At 47.3% G+C, this 20936-nt stretch overlaps 1 protein-coding gene and 5 pseudogenes across 7 annotated transcripts in view; 5 read left to right on the plus strand and 1 right to left on the minus strand.

Annotated features, from left to right (window-relative positions):
• Positions 1 to 20936, minus strand: part of LOC109551027 (ATP synthase peripheral stalk subunit d, mitochondrial-like) — a 67583-nt gene that overhangs the window by 28145 nt on the left and 18502 nt on the right. The window lies entirely within an intron of this gene.
• LOC117307919 (uncharacterized protein C2orf78-like) lies at positions 137 to 4173 on the plus strand (annotated as a pseudogene).
• LOC117307920 (uncharacterized protein C2orf78-like) lies at positions 4325 to 8182 on the plus strand (annotated as a pseudogene).
• Positions 8060 to 12370, plus strand: LOC117307921 (uncharacterized protein C2orf78-like; annotated as a pseudogene).
• Positions 12248 to 16558, plus strand: LOC117307922 (uncharacterized protein C2orf78-like; annotated as a pseudogene).
• LOC117307923 (uncharacterized protein C2orf78-like) lies at positions 16436 to 20746 on the plus strand (annotated as a pseudogene).

Raw genomic sequence — 20936 nt, forward strand, 5'->3', positions numbered from 1 at the left:
CAACATGGGAGCACAGGCAGCTAATACAGAAGACTGTAAAACTGCTCAGTCCTTGCAACCATCATAACGGTCTGATTTTTGGTTTCTCAGTAAGTATTGACACTAGAGGTATCCGGATAGCAAGAAACTTAAGATAATGCTGTTCCTCAAACACAGTGAGAATTTATCAATGTCCCTGACTTTTTCATTACCCTCTTGTTCTTACAGAAAATTTCCAAAATCCTTCTCGACTTGGAACTCTGAATTCTCTGCAGCACTCTCTTCCTGGGGTGAGCAATGCAACTTCCCTAACAGGAAGTGTCTGCAACTTCTCCAGAGTCTCTGCTCCTGCCGTCAGTTCGGCATCAGGTACTGGTAGCTCTTTCCAGACACTCATGGGTAGCGCCTACCTTCACCAACAGTCTAGCACAACTATGTTATCTGGAGTTACTGACCAGAGCCAGACCACCACTTCAGCTGCTTCCTATCCGGGTGTTCTTGACTGGGACATCACAGGAAGCACCGAAAAGAATTCTCCTTCACTCGGAGACTGTACTCTGGCAGTCACTGACCAGCACACAGCTGCTTCCTCCATGTTTACGGCATGATAAAACTGCAGACACCAATAACATGGTCCCTCTATATCCATCACCTTCTGCCAGGCTTGCTCAGGGAACACCATCTCAGATTCCAAATCAGGGACACAGCCTGTCACTTCCGTACCAGGAAGGAAGCCAGGTGTATTACTATAACCAAGGCACATTGGGGTCTTTACTGAATGGAGAACTTGGCTCCTGCCTGCAATCCTATGGCTCTGTGTCATACACAGGAAGTAGGGCCTCTGTGCAACCAAAAGTGGTAATGGTACTAAAGGAGATTCAGCCCACAAATATCCAACCACCAGCTTCCACCTCTGGAATCTACTACCCTGTGTCTGCTCAACCCGTCACAGAAACAAGTTTGCAAGGTGAGTACAAAGAACAAGAAAGTTGAACAATGAGGTCAGCATTCAAAAGTGGGGTCAAATCTACAGCTGGGAAGTGGTGTACAGACAGGTAGAATTTAGATCCTGAGCCTTTAATAACCACTACCTTCGCTCAGGGCTCTCTGGTTTTAGACTCTATATAAGAACACCTAGGGCTTCCCTGGTGGCGCAGTGGTTAAGAATCCGCCTGCCAATGCAGGGGACACGGGTTCGAGCCCTGGTCAGGGAAGATCCCACAGGCCGTGGAGCAACTAAGCCCATGTGCCATAACTACTGAGCCTGCATTCTAGAGCCCGTGAGCCACATCTACTGAAGCCCACGCGCCTAGAGCCCGTGCTCCATAGCAAGAGAAGCCACCGCAATGAGAAGCCCGCACACCGCAACCAAGAGTAGCCCCCGCTAGCCGCAACTAGAGAAAGCCCGTGCACAGCAATGAAGACCCAGTGCAGCCAAACAAATACATACATAAAATAAGTAAGTTCAAAAATAAATAAATAAATATAAAATTTTAAAAAAAGAACACCTAATTCAGGTTGGAAGGTGGGAGGGACACTCTAAATGTCATCTATGCTGCATGTACAAGAACCCTGAGAGCATACCAAGAGGTACCACATTTTTCACTGCTGTAGCCGATCATTTCCCCTGTACTACCACACTGTATCACTCCCTTCCCTGATCTACTGCCACAGTCTCTTTGGAAGGTGTTTCAGAACTCTTGTTATCATAGTGCCAGTTTAACTGTCCTCACTTCCCTAATTTATACCAGGATTTAAGACCTTGTGGTCCGGGATCCTGTCCAGAGCAAGCAGGCTAAGACTCTGTCCTTGTTTATTTATTTCATCAGGAAGGGCTCTACTCCCTCTCCTAGTTCATGGTGTGAAGTGTTCTTAGCCTCTCAGGAAAGTGGGGAGAATTGAAAGGACTCTATAAGAGAATGCTAGGCTTTGTAAAATATTTCGTTTCTTTAAAAAATAAGACTCATTTTTTATTTGACTTTGAACAATCCTAGGAAATACAAAGAAAGCCAAGAATCGGTGACATGAAATGATCACCAGTAAGAATTACAACAGTCACCGCTTATCTCGTAGCATAGGGCACTGTCCGTGATCCTTAAGAAGAGTTACTAGAAATGCCTTGCCCATCTTGCCCCTATACACCAACACATCAATCATGTACCTTGAAAGATACATGAGTGCTGTGTTGGTGTTTAGGGGGAGCATCTCACTTACCAGGGACTGACTTCTACCTTGATTCCTTTGTAGGGATGGAGACTTCCCTGGTGACGAAAAATTCCCTGGGATTGCCACCTCCAAGCCAGACATCTTGTGTGACACAAACTCAAGAACTCCCCAGGTCCTGCAGGAGCAGAAATATCCAGATACTTGAGAGTAACCCACCACCTGAACTTGGGGACATTTCAGGGACAGCTCCAGTCCAGAGCGCCAGTAGTCTCCTGGCCCTGCCTCCAGCTCCAAGCCAGGGACAAATAGAGAGTGAGCACTTGGAGGATATGAAAACCAAGCTTTCAAAGCCTCTGGATGCCTACAGATCCCAAGAGAAAACCAAGAGCCTCCACTACTCCCTTTAGAAATCCCTGATATTCAGCAGCTCCTGGCCTGCACTGATGCATCCCCTTAGCCAAGAGGAGCAGCCTGCTTCTGAAAATGCTGATCTGGGAAAGAACAGCCTGAGTCTTGAGGACCTAGGGACACCTGAAAATGGGATGGAATCTAGCAGTGGTTTTGCAGACATTACTACACTGGCGGAGGATATTCACCTTCCCCAGTTCTTTAATTCTTTGAAAGATCTTGATCCAAAGGTCCCAACAGGATCAAAGCCAAAGACACTCAGAGCCTTTAAGGTGAATCAGAGCCTTTAAGGTGAATCAGGTGCAGGAAAAGCCAAGTGTCATAAAGGTTCCCTCTGCTCAACCCAGGAAGAACAAACATAAAGCCTCTGAGCCTATCAGTGGTGCTCCCAAGGCCAAAATCCAGCCAAAGAATCCAGAGTGCCTGCTAGGGGGAGAAGTGCTTCTATGCCATGCTGCAGTCAGGGACAGCGCTCCTGTGACCACGGCCAAGCATTCCAAAGGCAAACCTCAGAAAGCTGCATCCAGAAAGATCAGCAATACTCAGAGCCACGGGCAGGAAAGCACCTCAAGGACCAAACGAAGGAAGAAGGCTGAAGAGAAAAAGCAGTCAGGGAACAAAGTCAAGGCAGGAGAGAAGCCAACAATTCCCCAGACGAAGCGAAGGAAGCAGCAAACTGAGCTTATCCAAGAGAGCTTTAAAAAGCCTCGAACCTCCCTAGGCATGTGCAGGCTGGCGTCTGTGATGGTTTTTCATGCACTGGGGGAGAAGAATGATAAGAAAACTGGGCTCTCTTCCTGTCGGGTCTTGGGAAATTCAAGCAACCCTAAACACCCCCAGCTATCCAGCCATGGAGGTATACCCCACGTGAGGGTAAGAGTCCTGAGAAAACTCAAGTCGAAGCCCAGAAACCAGACAGCAGTGCTGGAAAACAGTGTCCATCTCCATCCCAGTAGGAGCTGCCGCCTCCTGGGAAGGTCAAGTTGATACCTCTGCCGTTTTCTGCCTGGGACAAGCCTCAATCTCGACCTGCTCCGCAGAGGCCACAGTCTCTGGCCTCACATCGGCCTGCTGTGGCTGAGTGTGCCCAGCCTGTTTCTACTAACTCAGCTCAACCTCCAGGATTGAAGAGGGTAGAAATGACTCTTTAAATTTACCAGTTAGACTGAGCTATATGTGAACCCTAGGTAATAGCGTGGGAACTGCACAAGCAAAGTGAGACACTGAAGATTCCAATGGTAATAGCCGTACTGTTTTCTAACGGACGAAAAAAATGCCTATATTATAAGTTCTATTTCTCCTGCTTTCTGGCAGTATCATGCTCAGAATAGTGTCCTGGCAAGCAAGTCAGGATACTTAGGTTCTGAAATCTAGTAAGGATACTAACATAATGAGAGAACTTGAACAAGTCAACCCGACCTCTCTGAGCCTCAATTTCCTTCCTCATGAAATGAGACTGTGAGAACAGAAGTTCTCTAAGGACCTCCTAGTTCTAAAATGCTCCCAGTCTAGGAAACAGCATAGAAGTCCATACTAGTGCAGGCTGAAGGGAAAGATAGGTCAGGGAGAAGGTTGCTTCCAGCCTAGAGAACAATGTCTGAACCATACCACTTGGGTCTTCTGCCCATCTGTGCCCAACATGGGAGCACAGGCAGCTAATACAGAAGACTGTAAAACTGCTCAGTCCTTGCAACCATCATAACGGTCTGATTTTTGGTTTCTCAGTAAGTATTGACACTAGAGGTATCCGGATAGCAAGAAACTTAAGATAATGCTGTTCCTCAAACACAGTGAGAATTTATCAATGTCCCTGACTTTTTCATTACCCTCTTGTTCTTACAGAAAATTTCCAAAATCCTTCTCGACTTGGAACTCTGAATTCTCTGCAGCACTCTCTTCCTGGGGTGAGCAATGCAACTTCCCTAACAGGAAGTGTCTGCAACTTCTCCAGAGTCTCTGCTCCTGCCGTCAGTTCGGCATCAGGTACTGGTAGCTCTTTCCAGACACTCATGGGTAGCGCCTACCTTCACCAACAGTCTAGCACAACTATGTTATCTGGAGTTACTGACCAGAGCCAGACCACCACTTCAGCTGCTTCCTATCCGGGTGTTCTTGACTGGGACATCACAGGAAGCACCGAAAAGAATTCTCCTTCACTCGGAGACTGTACTCTGGCAGTCACTGACCAGCACACAGCTGCTTCCTCCATGTTTACGGCATGATAAAACTGCAGACACCAATAACATGGTCCCTCTATATCCATCACCTTCTGCCAGGCTTGCTCAGGGAACACCATCTCAGATTCCAAATCAGGGACACAGCCTGTCACTTCCGTACCAGGAAGGAAGCCAGGTGTATTACTATAACCAAGGCACATTGGGGTCTTTACTGAATGGAGAACTTGGCTCCTGCCTGCAATCCTATGGCTCTGTGTCATACACAGGAAGTAGGGCCTCTGTGCAACCAAAAGTGGTAATGGTACTAAAGGAGATTCAGCCCACAAATATCCAACCACCAGCTTCCACCTCTGGAATCTACTACCCTGTGTCTGCTCAACCCGTCACAGAAACAAGTTTGCAAGGTGAGTACAAAGAACAAGAAAGTTGAACAATGAGGTCAGCATTCAAAAGTGGGGTCAAATCTACAGCTGGGAAGTGGTGTACAGACAGGTAGAATTTAGATCCTGAGCCTTTAATAACCACTACCTTCGCTCAGGGCTCTCTGGTTTTAGACTCTATATAAGAACACCTAGGGCTTCCCTGGTGGCGCAGTGGTTAAGAATCCGCCTGCCAATGCAGGGGACACGGGTTCGAGCCCTGGTCAGGGAAGATCCCACAGGCCGTGGAGCAACTAAGCCCATGTGCCATAACTACTGAGCCTGCATTCTAGAGCCCGTGAGCCACATCTACTGAAGCCCACGCGCCTAGAGCCCGTGCTCCATAGCAAGAGAAGCCACCGCAATGAGAAGCCCGCACACCGCAACCAAGAGTAGCCCCCGCTAGCCGCAACTAGAGAAAGCCCGTGCACAGCAATGAAGACCCAGTGCAGCCAAACAAATACATACATAAAATAAGTAAGTTCAAAAATAAATAAATAAATATAAAATTTTAAAAAAAGAACACCTAATTCAGGTTGGAAGGTGGGAGGGACACTCTAAATGTCATCTATGCTGCATGTACAAGAACCCTGAGAGCATACCAAGAGGTACCACATTTTTCACTGCTGTAGCCGATCATTTCCCCTGTACTACCACACTGTATCACTCCCTTCCCTGATCTACTGCCACAGTCTCTTTGGAAGGTGTTTCAGAACTCTTGTTATCATAGTGCCAGTTTAACTGTCCTCACTTCCCTAATTTATACCAGGATTTAAGACCTTGTGGTCCGGGATCCTGTCCAGAGCAAGCAGGCTAAGACTCTGTCCTTGTTTATTTATTTCATCAGGAAGGGCTCTACTCCCTCTCCTAGTTCATGGTGTGAAGTGTTCTTAGCCTCTCAGGAAAGTGGGGAGAATTGAAAGGACTCTATAAGAGAATGCTAGGCTTTGTAAAATATTTCGTTTCTTTAAAAAATAAGACTCATTTTTTATTTGACTTTGAACAATCCTAGGAAATACAAAGAAAGCCAAGAATCGGTGACATGAAATGATCACCAGTAAGAATTACAACAGTCACCACTTATCTCGTAGCATAGGGCACTGTCCGTGATCCTTAAGAAGAGTTACTAGAAATGCCTTGCCCATCTTGCCCCTATACACCAACACATCAATCATGTACCTTGAAAGATACATGAGTGCTGTGTTGGTGTTTAGGGGGAGCATCTCACTTACCAGGGACTGACTTCTACCTTGATTCCTTTGTAGGGATGGAGACTTCCCTGGTGACGAAAAATTCCCTGGGATTGCCACCTCCAAGCCAGACATCTTGTGTGACACAAACTCAAGAACTCCCCAGGTCCTGCAGGAGCAGAAATATCCAGATACTTGAGAGTAACCCACCACCTGAACTTGGGGACATTTCAGGGACAGCTCCAGTCCAGAGCGCCAGTAGTCTCCTGGCCCTGCCTCCAGCTCCAAGCCAGGGACAAATAGAGAGTGAGCACTTGGAGGATATGAAAACCAAGCTTTCAAAGCCTCTGGATGCCTACAGATCCCAAGAGAAAACCAAGAGCCTCCACTACTCCCTTTAGAAATCCCTGATATTCAGCAGCTCCTGGCCTGCACTGATGCATCCCCTTAGCCAAGAGGAGCAGCCTGCTTCTGAAAATGCTGATCTGGGAAAGAACAGCCTGAGTCTTGAGGACCTAGGGACACCTGAAAATGGGATGGAATCTAGCAGTGGTTTTGCAGACATTACTACACTGGCGGAGGATATTCACCTTCCCCAGCTCTTTAATTCTTTGAAAGATCTTGATCCAAAGGTCCCAACAGGATCAAAGCCAAAGACACTCAGAGCCTTTAAGGTGAATCAGAGCCTTTAAGGTGAATCAGGTGCAGGAAAAGCCAAGTGTCATAAAGGTTCCCTCTGCTCAACCCAGGAAGAACAAACATAAAGCCTCTGAGCCTATCAGTGGTGCTCCCAAGGCCAAAATCCAGCCAAAGAATCCAGAGTGCCTGCTAGGGGGAGAAGTGCTTCTATGCCATGCTGCAGTCAGGGACAGCGCTCCTGTGACCACGGCCAAGCATTCCAAAGGCAAACCTCAGAAAGCTGCATCCAGAAAGATCAGCAATACTCAGAGCCACGGGCAGGAAAGCACCTCAAGGACCAAACGAAGGAAGAAGGTTGAAGAGAAAAAGCAGTCAGGGAACAAAGTCAAGGCAGGAGAGAAGCCAACAATTCCCCAGACGAAGCAAAGGAAGCAGCAAACTGAGCTTATCCAAGAGAGCTTTAAAAAGCCTCGAACCTCCCTAGGCATGTGCAGGCTGGCCTCTGTGAAGGTTTTTCATGCACTGGGGGAGAAGAATGATAAGAAAACTGGGCTCTCTTCCTGTCAGGTCTTGGGAAATTCAAGCAACCCTAAACACCCCCAGCTATCCAGCCATGGAGGTATACCCCACGTGAGGGTAAGAGTCCTGAGAAAACTCAAGTCGAAGCCCAGAAACCAGACAGCAGTGCTGGAAAACAGTGTCCATCTCCATCCCAGTAGGAGCTGCCGCCTCCTGGGAAGGTCAAGTTGATACCTCTGCCGTTTTCTGCCTGGGACAAGCCTCAATCTCGACCTGCTCCGCGGAGGCCACAGTCTCTGGCCTCACATCGGCCTGCTGTGGCTGAGTGTGCCCAGCCTGTTTCTACTAACTCAGCTCAACCTCCAGGATTGAAGAGGGTAGAAATGACTCTTTAAATTTACCAGTTAGACTGAGCTATATGTGAACTCTAGGTAATAGCGTGGGAACTGCACAAGCAAAGTGAGACACTGAAGATTCCAATGGTAATAGCCGTACTGTTTTCTAACGGACGAAAAAAATGCCTATATTATAAGTTCTATTTCTCCTGCTTTCTGGCAGTATCATGCTCAGAATAGTGTCCTGGCAAGCAAGTCAGGATACTTAGGTTCTGAAATCTGGTAAGGATACTAACATAATGAGAGAACTTGAACAAGTCAACCCGACCTCTCTGAGCCTCAATTTCCTTCCTCATGAAATGAGACTGTGAAAACAGAAGTTCTCTAAGGACCTCCTAGTTCTAAAATGCTCCCAGTTTAGGAAACAGCATAGAAGTCCATACTAGTGCAGGCTGAAAGGAAAGATAGGTCAGGGAGAAAGTTGCTTCCAGCCTAGAGAACAATGTCTGAACCATACCACTTGGGTCTTCTGCCCATCTGTGCCCAACATGGGAGCACAGGCAGCTAATACAGAAGAGTGTAAAACTGCTCAGTCCTTGCAACCATCATAACGGTCTGATTTTTGGTTTCTCAGTAAGTATTGACATTACAGGTGTCTGGATAGCAAGAAACTTAAGATAATGCTGTTCCTCAAACATAGTGAGAATTTATCAATGTCCCTGACGTTTTCATTACCCTCTTGTTCTTACAGAAAATTTCCAAAATCCATCTCGACTTGGAACTCTGAATTCTCTGCAGCACTCTCTTCCTGGGGTGAGCAATGCAACTTCCCTAACAGGAAGTGTCTGCAACTTCTCCAGAGTCTCTGCTCCTGCCGTCAGTTCGGCATCAGGTACTGGTAGCTCTTTCCAGACACTCATGGGTAGCGCCTACCTTCACCAACAGTCTAGCACAACTATGTTATCTGGAGTTACTGACCAGAGCCAGACCACCACTTCAGCTGCTTCCTATCCGGGTGTTCTTGACTGGGACATCACAGGAAGCACCGAAAAGAATTCTCCTTCACTCGGAGACTGTACTCTGGCAGTCACTGACCAGCACACAGCTGCTTCCTCCATGTTTACGGCATGATAAAACTGCAGACACCAATAACATGGTCCCTCTATATCCATCACCTTCTGCCAGGCTTGCTCAGGGAACACCATCTCAGATTCCAAATCAGGGACACAGCCTGTCACTTCCGTACCAGGAAGGAAGCCAGGTGTATTACTATAACCAAGGCACATTGGGGTCTTTACTGAATGGAGAACTTGGCTCCTGCCTGCAATCCTATGGCTCTGTGTCATACACAGGAAGTAGGGCCTCTGTGCAACCAAAAGTGGTAATGGTACTAAAGGAGATTCAGCCCACAAATATCCAACCACCAGCTTCCACCTCTGGAATCTACTACCCTGTGTCTGCTCAACCCGTCACAGAAACAAGTTTGCAAGGTGAGTACAAAGAACAAGAAAGTTGAACAATGAGGTCAGCATTCAAAAGTGGGGTCAAATCTACAGCTGGGAAGTGGTGTACAGACAGGTAGAATTTAGATCCTGAGCCTTTAATAACCACTACCTTCGCTCAGGGCTCTCTGGTTTTAGACTCTATATAAGAACACCTAGGGCTTCCCTGGTGGCGCAGTGGTTAAGAATCCGCCTGCCAATGCAGGGGACACGGGTTCGAGCCCTGGTCAGGGAAGATCCCACAGGCCGTGGAGCAACTAAGCCCATGTGCCATAACTACTGAGCCTGCATTCTAGAGCCCGTGAGCCACATCTACTGAAGCCCACGCGCCTAGAGCCCGTGCTCCATAGCAAGAGAAGCCACCGCAATGAGAAGCCCGCACACCGCAACCAAGAGTAGCCCCCGCTAGCCGCAACTAGAGAAAGCCCGTGCACAGCAATGAAGACCCAGTGCAGCCAAACAAATACATACATAAAATAAGTAAGTTCAAAAATAAATAAATAAATATAAAATTTTAAAAAAAGAACACCTAATTCAGGTTGGAAGGTGGGAGGGACACTCTAAATGTCATCTATGCTGCATGTACAAGAACCCTGAGAGCATACCAAGAGGTACCACATTTTTCACTGCTGTAGCCGATCATTTCCCCTGTACTACCACACTGTATCACTCCCTTCCCTGATCTACTGCCACAGTCTCTTTGGAAGGTGTTTCAGAACTCTTGTTATCATAGTGCCAGTTTAACTGTCCTCACTTCCCTAATTTATACCAGGATTTAAGACCTTGTGGTCCGGGATCCTGTCCAGAGCAAGCAGGCTAAGACTCTGTCCTTGTTTATTTATTTCATCAGGAAGGGCTCTACTCCCTCTCCTAGTTCATGGTGTGAAGTGTTCTTAGCCTCTCAGGAAAGTGGGGAGAATTGAAAGGACTCTATAAGAGAATGCTAGGCTTTGTAAAATATTTCGTTTCTTTAAAAAATAAGACTCATTTTTTATTTGACTTTGAACAATCCTAGGAAATACAAAGAAAGCCAAGAATCGGTGACATGAAATGATCACCAGTAAGAATTACAACAGTCACCACTTATCTCGTAGCATAGGGCACTGTCCGTGATCCTTAAGAAGAGTTACTAGAAATGCCTTGCCCATCTTGCCCCTATACACCAACACATCAATCATGTACCTTGAAAGATACATGAGTGCTGTGTTGGTGTTTAGGGGGAGCATCTCACTTACCAGGGACTGACTTCTACCTTGATTCCTTTGTAGGGATGGAGACTTCCCTGGTGACGAAAAATTCCCTGGGATTGCCACCTCCAAGCCAGACATCTTGTGTGACACAAACTCAAGAACTCCCCAGGTCCTGCAGGAGCAGAAATATCCAGATACTTGAGAGTAACCCACCACCTGAACTTGGGGACATTTCAGGGACAGCTCCAGTCCAGAGCGCCAGTAGTCTCCTGGCCCTGCCTCCAGCTCCAAGCCAGGGACAAATAGAGAGTGAGCACTTGGAGGATATGAAAACCAAGCTTTCAAAGCCTCTGGATGCCTACAGATCCCAAGAGAAAACCAAGAGCCTCCACTACTCCCTTTAGAAATCCCTGATATTCAGCAGCTCCTGGCCTGCACTGATGCATCCCCTTAGCCAAGAGGAGCAGCCTGCTTCTGAAAATGCTGATCTGGGAAAGAACAGCCTGAGTCTTGAGGACCTAGGGACACCTGAAAATGGGATGGAATCTAGCAGTGGTTTTGCAGACATTACTACACTGGCGGAGGATATTCACCTTCCCCAGCTCTTTAATTCTTTGAAAGATCTTGATCCAAAGGTCCCAACAGGATCAAAGCCAAAGACACTCAGAGCCTTTAAGGTGAATCAGAGCCTTTAAGGTGAATCAGGTGCAGGAAAAGCCAAGTGTCATAAAGGTTCCCTCTGCTCAACCCAGGAAGAACAAACATAAAGCCTCTGAGCCTATCAGTGGTGCTCCCAAGGCCAAAATCCAGCCAAAGAATCCAGAGTGCCTGCTAGGGGGAGAAGTGCTTCTATGCCATGCTGCAGTCAGGGACAGCGCTCCTGTGACCACGGCCAAGCATTCCAAAGGCAAACCTCAGAAAGCTGCATCCAGAAAGATCAGCAATACTCAGAGCCACGGGCAGGAAAGCACCTCAAGGACCAAACGAAGGAAGAAGGTTGAAGAGAAAAAGCAGTCAGGGAACAAAGTCAAGGCAGGAGAGAAGCCAACAATTCCCCAGACGAAGCAAAGGAAGCAGCAAACTGAGCTTATCCAAGAGAGCTTTAAAAAGCCTCGAACCTCCCTAGGCATGTGCAGGCTGGCCTCTGTGAAGGTTTTTCATGCACTGGGGGAGAAGAATGATAAGAAAACTGGGCTCTCTTCCTGTCAGGTCTTGGGAAATTCAAGCAACCCTAAACACCCCCAGCTATCCAGCCATGGAGGTATACCCCACGTGAGGGTAAGAGTCCTGAGAAAACTCAAGTCGAAGCCCAGAAACCAGACAGCAGTGCTGGAAAACAGTGTCCATCTCCATCCCAGTAGGAGCTGCCGCCTCCTGGGAAGGTCAAGTTGATACCTCTGCCGTTTTCTGCCTGGGACAAGCCTCAATCTCGACCTGCTCCGCGGAGGCCACAGTCTCTGGCCTCACATCGGCCTGCTGTGGCTGAGTGTGCCCAGCCTGTTTCTACTAACTCAGCTCAACCTCCAGGATTGAAGAGGGTAGAAATGACTCTTTAAATTTACCAGTTAGACTGAGCTATATGTGAACTCTAGGTAATAGCGTGGGAACTGCACAAGCAAAGTGAGACACTGAAGATTCCAATGGTAATAGCCGTACTGTTTTCTAACGGACGAAAAAAATGCCTATATTATAAGTTCTATTTCTCCTGCTTTCTGGCAGTATCATGCTCAGAATAGTGTCCTGGCAAGCAAGTCAGGATACTTAGGTTCTGAAATCTGGTAAGGATACTAACATAATGAGAGAACTTGAACAAGTCAACCCGACCTCTCTGAGCCTCAATTTCCTTCCTCATGAAATGAGACTGTGAAAACAGAAGTTCTCTAAGGACCTCCTAGTTCTAAAATGCTCCCAGTTTAGGAAACAGCATAGAAGTCCATACTAGTGCAGGCTGAAAGGAAAGATAGGTCAGGGAGAAAGTTGCTTCCAGCCTAGAGAACAATGTCTGAACCATACCACTTGGGTCTTCTGCCCATCTGTGCCCAACATGGGAGCACAGGCAGCTAATACAGAAGAGTGTAAAACTGCTCAGTCCTTGCAACCATCATAACGGTCTGATTTTTGGTTTCTCAGTAAGTATTGACATTACAGGTGTCTGGATAGCAAGAAACTTAAGATAATGCTGTTCCTCAAACATAGTGAGAATTTATCAATGTCCCTGACTTTTTCATTACCCTCTTGTTCTTACAGAAAATTTCCAAAATCCATCTCGACTTGGAACTCTGAATTCTCTGCAGCACTCTCTTCCTGGGGTGAGCAATGCAACTTCCCTAACAGGAAGTGTCTGCAACTTCTCCAGAGTCTCTGCTCCTGCCGTCAGTTCGGCATCAGGTACTGGTAGCTCTTTCCAGACACTCATGGGTAGCGCCTACCTTCACCAACAGTCTAGCACAACTATGTTATCTGGAGTTACTGACCAGAGCCAGACCACCACTTCAGCTGCTTCCTATCCGGGTGTTCTTGACTGGGACATCACAGGAAGCACCGAAAAGAATTCTCCTTCACTCGGAGACTGTACTCTGGCAGTCACTGACCAGCACACAGCTGCTTCCTCCATGTTTACGGCATGATAAAACTGCAGACACCAATAACATGGTCCCTCTATATCCATCACCTTCTGCCAGGCTTGCTCAGGGAACACCATCTCAGATTCCAAATCAGGGACACAGCCTGTCACTTCCGTACCAGGAAGGAAGCCAGGTGTATTACTATAACCAAGGCACATTGGGGTCTTTACTGAATGGAGAACTTGGCTCCTGCCTGCAATCCTATGGCTCTGTGTCATACACAGGAAGTAGGGCCTCTGTGCAACCAAAAGTGGTAATGGTACTAAAGGAGATTCAGCCCACAAATATCCAACCACCAGCTTCCACCTCTGGAATCTACTACCCTGTGTCTGCTCAACCCGTCACAGAAACAAGTTTGCAAGGTGAGTACAAAGAACAAGAAAGTTGAACAATGAGGTCAGCATTCAAAAGTGGGGTCAAATCTACAGCTGGGAAGTGGTGTACAGACAGGTAGAATTTAGATCCTGAGCCTTTAATAACCACTACCTTCGCTCAGGGCTCTCTGGTTTTAGACTCTATATAAGAACACCTAGGGCTTCCCTGGTGGCGCAGTGGTTAAGAATCCGCCTGCCAATGCAGGGGACACGGGTTCGAGCCCTGGTCAGGGAAGATCCCACAGGCCGTGGAGCAACTAAGCCCATGTGCCATAACTACTGAGCCTGCATTCTAGAGCCCGTGAGCCACATCTACTGAAGCCCACGCGCCTAGAGCCCGTGCTCCATAGCAAGAGAAGCCACCGCAATGAGAAGCCCGCACACCGCAACCAAGAGTAGCCCCCGCTAGCCGCAACTAGAGAAAGCCCGTGCACAGCAATGAAGACCCAGTGCAGCCAAACAAATACATACATAAAATAAGTAAGTTCAAAAATAAATAAATAAATATAAAATTTTAAAAAAAGAACACCTAATTCAGGTTGGAAGGTGGGAGGGACACTCTAAATGTCATCTATGCTGCATGTACAAGAACCCTGAGAGCATACCAAGAGGTACCACATTTTTCACTGCTGTAGCTGATCATTTCCCCTGTACTACCACACTGTATCACTCCCTTCCCTGATCTACTGCCACAGTCTCTTTGGAAGGTGTTTCAGAACTCTTGTTATCATAGTGCCAGTTTAACTGTCCTCACTTCCCTAATTTATACCAGGATTTAAGACCTTGTGGTCCGGGATCCTGTCCAGAGCAAGCAGGCTAAGACTCTGTCCTTGTTTATTTATTTCATCAGGAAGGGCTCTACTCCCTCTCCTAGTTCATGGTGTGAAGTGTTCTTAGCCTCTCAGGAAAGTGGGGAGAATTGAAAGGACTCTATAAGAGAATGCTAGGCTTTGTAAAATATTTCGTTTCTTTAAAAAATAAGACTCATTTTTTATTTGACTTTGAACAATCCTAGGAAATACAAAGAAAGCCAAGAATCGGTGACATGAAATGATCACCAGTAAGAATTACAACAGTCACCGCTTATCTCGTAGCATAGGGCACTGTCCGTGATCCTTAAGAAGAGTTACTAGAAATGCCTTGCCCATCTTGCCCCTATACACCAACACATCAATCATGTACCTTGAAAGATACATGAGTGCTGTGTTGGTGTTTAGGGGGAGCATCTCACTTACCAGGGACTGACTTCTACCTTGATTCCTTTGTAGGGATGGAGACTTCCCTGGTGACGAAAAATTCCCTGGGATTGCCACCTCCAAGCCAGACATCTTGTGTGACACAAACTCAAGAACTCCCCAGGTCCTGCAGGAGCAGAAATATCCAGATACTTGAGAGTAACCCACCACCTGAACTTGGGGACATTTCAGGGACAGCTCCAGTCCAGAGCGCCAGTAGTCTCCTGGCCCTGCCTCCAGCTCCAAGCCAGGGACAAATAGAGAGTGAGCACTTGGAGGATATGAAAACCAAGCTTTCAAAGCCTCTGGATGCCTACAGATCCCAAGAGAAAACCAAGAGCCTCCACTACTCCCTTTAGAAATCCCTGATATTCAGCAGCTCCTGGCCTGCACTGATGCATCCCCTTAGCCAAGAGGAGCAGCCTGCTTCTGAAAATGCTGATCTGGGAAAGAACAGCCTGAGTCTTGAGGACCTAGGGACACCTGAAAATGGGATGGAATCTAGCAGTGGTTTTGCAGACATTACTACACTGGCGGAGGATATTCACCTTCCCCAGCTCTTTAATTCTTTGAAAGATCTTGATCCAAAGGTCCCAACAGGATCAAAGCCAAAGACACTCAGAGCCTTTAAGGTGAATCAGAGCCTTTAAGGTGAATCAGGTGCAGGAAAAGCCAAGTGTCATAAAGGTTCCCTCTGCTCAACCCAGGAAGAACAAACATAAAGCCTCTGAGCCTATCAGTGGTGCTCCCAAGGCCAAAATCCAGCCAAAGAATCCAGAGTGCCTGCTAGGGGGAGAAGTGCTTCTATGCCATGCTGCAGTCAGGGACAGCGCTCCTGTGACCACGGCCAAGCATTCCAAAGGCAAACCTCAGAAAGCTGCATCCAGAAAGATCAGCAATACTCAGAGCCACGGGCAGGAAAGCACCTCAAGGACCAAACGAAGGAAGAAGGTTGAAGAGAAAAAGCAGTCAGGGAACAAAGTCAAGGCAGGAGAGAAGCCAACAATTCCCCAGACGAAGCAAAGGAAGCAGCAAACTGAGCTTATCCAAGAGAGCTTTAAAAAGCCTCGAACCTCCCTAGGCATGTGCAGGCTGGCCTCTGTGAAGGTTTTTCATGCACTGGGGGAGAAGAATGATAAGAAAACTGGGCTCTCTTCCTGTCAGGTCTTGGGAAATTCAAGCAACCCTAAACACCCCCAGCTATCCAGCCATGGAGGTATACCCCACGTGAGGGTAAGAGTCCTGAGAAAACTCAAGTCGAAGCCCAGAAACCAGACAGCAGTGCTGGAAAACAGTGTCCATCTCCATCCCAGTAGGAGCTGCCGCCTCCTGGGAAGGTCAAGTTGATACCTCTGCCGTTTTCTGCCTGGGACAAGCCTCAATCTCGACCTGCTCCGCGGAGGCCACAGTCTCTGGCCTCACATCGGCCTGCTGTGGCTGAGTGTGCCCAGCCTGTTTCTACTAACTCAGCTCAACCTCCAGGATTGAAGAGGGTAGAAATGACTCTTTAAATTTACCAGTTAGACTGAGCTATATGTGAACTCTAGGTAATAGCGTGGGAACTGCACAAGCAAAGTGAGACACTGAAGATTCCAATGGTAATAGCCGTACTGTTTTCTAACGGACGAAAAAAATGCCTATATTATAAGTTCTATTTCTCCTGCTTTCTGGCAGTATCATGCTCAGAATAGTGTCCTGGCAAGCAAGTCAGGATACTTAGGTTCTGAAATCTGGTAAGGATACTAACATAATGAGAGAACTTGAACAAGTCAACCCGACCTCTCTGAGCCTCAATTTCCTTCCTCATGAAATGAGACTGTGAAAACAGAAGTTCTCTAAGGACCTCCTAGTTCTAAAATGCTCCCAGTTTAGGAAACAGCATAGAAGTCCATACTAGTGCAGGCTGAAAGGAAAGATAGGTCAGGGAGAAAGTTGCTTCCAGCCTAGAGAACAATGTCTGAACCATACCACTTGGGTCTTCTGCCCATCTGTGCCCAACATGGGAGCACAGGCAGCTAATACAGAAGAGTGTAAAACTGCTCAGTCCTTGCAACCATCATAACGGTCTGATTTTTGGTTTCTCAGTAAGTATTGACATTACAGGTGTCTGGATAGCAAGAAACTTAAGATAATGCTGTTCCTCAAACATAGTGAGAATTTATCAATGTCCCTGACTTTTTCATTACCCTCTTGTTCTTACAGAAAATTTCCAAAATCCATCTCGACTTGGAACTCTGAATTCTCTGCAGCACTCTCTTCCTGGGGTGAGCAATGCAACTTCCCTAACAGGAAGTGTCTGCAACTTCTCCAGAGTCTCTGCTCCTGCCGTCAGTTCGGCATCAGGTACTGGTAGCTCTTTCCAGACACTCATGGGTAGCGCCTACCTTCACCAACAGTCTAGCACAACTATGTTATCTGGAGTTACTGACCAGAGCCAGACCACCACTTCAGCTGCTTCCTATCCGGGTGTTCTTGACTGGGACATCACAGGAAGCACCGAAAAGAATTCTCCTTCACTCGGAGACTGTACTCTGGCAGTCACTGACCAGCACACAGCTGCTTCCTCCATGTTTACGGCATGATAAAACTGCAGACACCAATAACATGGTCCCTCTATATCCATCACCTTCTGCCAGGCTTGCTCAGGGAACACCATCTCAGATTCCAAATCAGGGACACAGCCTGTCACTTCCGTACCAGGAAGGAAGCCAGGTGTATTACTATAACCAAGGCACATTGGGGTCTTTACTGAATGGAGAACTTGGCTCCTGCCTGCAATCCTATGGCTCTGTGTCATACACAGGAAGTAGGGCCTCTGTGCAACCAAAAGTGGTAATGGTACTAAAGGAGATTCAGCCCACAAATATCCAACCACCAGCTTCCACCTCTGGAATCTACTACCCTGTGTCTGCTCAACCCGTCACAGAAACAAGTTTGCAAGGTGAGTACAAAGAACAAGAAAGTTGAACAATGAGGTCAGCATTCAAAAGTGGGGTCAAATCTACAGCTGGGAAGTGGTGTACAGACAGGTAGAATTTAGATCCTGAGCCTTTAATAACCACTACCTTCGCTCAGGGCTCTCTGGTTTTAGACTCTATATAAGAACACCTAGGGCTTCCCTGGTGGCGCAGTGGTTAAGAATCCGCCTGCCAATGCAGGGGACACGGGTTCGAGCCCTGGTCAGGGAAGATCCCACAGGCCGTGGAGCAACTAAGCCCATGTGCCATAACTACTGAGCCTGCATTCTAGAGCCCGTGAGCCACATCTACTGAAGCCCACGCGCCTAGAGCCCGTGCTCCATAGCAAGAGAAGCCACCGCAATGAGAAGCCCGCACACCGCAACCAAGAGTAGCCCCCGCTAGCCGCAACTAGAGAAAGCCCGTGCACAGCAATGAAGACCCAGTGCAGCCAAACAAATACATACATAAAATAAGTAAGTTCAAAAATAAATAAATAAATATAAAATTTTAAAAAAAGAACACCTAATTCAGGTTGGAAGGTGGGAGGGACACTCTAAATGTCATCTATGCTGCATGTACAAGAACCCTGAGAGCATACCAAGAGGTACCACATTTTTCACTGCTGTAGCTGATCATTTCCCCTGTACTACCACACTGTATCACTCCCTTCCCTGATCTACTGCCACAGTCTCTTTGGAAGGTGTTTCAGAACTCTTGTTATCATAGTGCCAGTTTAACTGTCCTCACTTCCCTAATTTATACCAGGATTTAAGACCTTGTGGTCCGGGATCCTGTCCAGAGCAAGCAGGCTAAGACTCTGTCCTTGTTTATTTATTTCATCAGGAAGGGCTCTACTCCCTCTCCTAGTTCATGGTGTGAAGTGTTCTTAGCCTCTCAGGAAAGTGGGGAGAATTGAAAGGACTCTATAAGAGAATGCTAGGCTTTGTAAAATATTTCGTTTCTTTAAAAAATAAGACTCATTTTTTATTTGACTTTGAACAATCCTAGGAAATACAAAGAAAGCCAAGAATCGGTGACATGAAATGATCACCAGTAAGAATTACAACAGTCACCACTTATCTCGTAGCATAGGGCACTGTCCGTGATCCTTAAGAAGAGTTACTAGAAATGCCTTGCCCATCTTGCCCCTATACACCAACACATCAATCATGTACCTTGAAAGATACATGAGTGCTGTGTTGGTGTTTAGGGGGAGCATCTCACTTACCAGGGACTGACTTCTACCTTGATTCCTTTGTAGGGATGGAGACTTCCCTGGTGACGAAAAATTCCCTGGGATTGCCACCTCCAAGCCAGACATCTTGTGTGACACAAACTCAAGAACTCCCCAGGTCCTGCAGGAGCAGAAATATCCAGATACTTGAGAGTAACCCACCACCTGAACTTGGGGACATTTCAGGGACAGCTCCAGTCCAGAGCGCCAGTAGTCTCCTGGCCCTGCCTCCAGCTCCAAGCCAGGGACAAATAGAGAGTGAGCACTTGGAGGATATGAAAACCAAGCTTTCAAAGCCTCTGGATGCCTACAGATCCCAAGAGAAAACCAAGAGCCTCCACTACTCCCTTTAGAAATCCCTGATATTCAGCAGCTCCTGGCCTGCACTGATGCATCCCCTTAGCCAAGAGGAGCAGCCTGCTTCTGAAAATGCTGATCTGGGAAAGAACAGCCTGAGTCTTGAGGACCTAGGGACACCTGAAAATGGGATGGAATCTAGCAGTGGTTTTGCAGACATTACTACACTGGCGGAGGATATTCACCTTCCCCAGCTCTTTAATTCTTTGAAAGATCTTGATCCAAAGGTCCCAACAGGATCAAAGCCAAAGACACTCAGAGCCTTTAAGGTGAATCAGAGCCTTTAAGGTGAATCAGGTGCAGGAAAAGCCAAGTGTCATAAAGGTTCCCTCTGCTCAACCCAGGAAGAACAAACATAAAGCCTCTGAGCCTATCAGTGGTGCTCCCAAGGCCAAAATCCAGCCAAAGAATCCAGAGTGCCTGCTAGGGGGAGAAGTGCTTCTATGCCATGCTGCAGTCAGGGACAGCGCTCCTGTGACCACGGCCAAGCATTCCAAAGGCAAACCTCAGAAAGCTGCATCCAGAAAGATCAGCAATACTCAGAGCCACGGGCAGGAAAGCACCTCAAGGACCAAACGAAGGAAGAAGGCTGAAGAGAAAAAGCAGTCAGGGAACAAAGTCAAGGCAGGAGAGAAGCCAACAATTCCCCAGACGAAGCAAAGGAAGCAGCAAACTGAGCTTATCCAAGAGAGCTTTAAAAAGCCTCGAACCTCCCTAGGCATGTGCAGGCTGGCCTCTGTGAAGGTTTTTCATGCACTGGGGGAGAAGAATGATAAGAAAACTGGGCTCTCTTCCTGTCAGGTCTTGGGAAATTCAAGCAACCCTAAACACCCCCAGCTATCCAGCCATGGAGGTATACCCCACGTGAGGGTAAGAGTCCTGAGAAAACTCAAGTCGAAGCCCAGAAACCAGACAGCAGTGCTGGAAAACAGTGTCCATCTCCATCCCAGTAGGAGCTGCCGCCTCCTGGGAAGGTCAAGTTGATACCTCTGCCGTTTTCTGCCTGGGACAAGCCTCAATCTCGACCTGCTCCGCGGAGGCCACAGTCTCTGGCCTCACATCGGCCTGCTGTGGCTGAGTGTGCCCAGCCTGTTTCTACTAACTCAGCTCAACCTCCAGGATTGAAGAGGGTAGAAATGACTCTTTAAATTTACCAGTTAGACTGAGCTATATGTGAACTCTAGGTAATAGCGTGGGAACTGCACAAGCAAAGTGAGACACTGAAGATTCCAATGGTAATAGCCGTACTGTTTTCTAACGGACGAAAAAAATGCCTATATTATAAGTTCTATTTCTCCTGCTTTCTGGCAGTATCATGCTCAGAATAGTGTCCTGGCAAGCAAGTCAGGATACTTAGGTTCTGAAATCTGGTAAGGATACTAACATAATGAGAGAACTTGAACAAGTCAACCCGACCTCTCTGAGCCTCAATTTCCTTCCTCATGAAATGAGACTGTGAAAACAGAAGTTCTCTAAGGACCTCCTAGTTCTAAAATGCTCCCAGTTTAGGAAACAGCATAGAAGTCCATACTAGTGCAGGCTGAAAGGAAAGATAGGTCAGGGAGAAAGTTGCTTCCAGCCTAGAGAACAATGTCTGAACCATACCACTTGGGTCTTCTGCCCATCTG

Source organism: Tursiops truncatus, chromosome 14 (assembly GCF_011762595.2).
Source record: "Tursiops truncatus isolate mTurTru1 chromosome 14, mTurTru1.mat.Y, whole genome shotgun sequence".
In the NCBI taxonomy this organism is placed as follows: Eukaryota; Metazoa; Chordata; class Mammalia; order Artiodactyla; family Delphinidae; genus Tursiops; species Tursiops truncatus.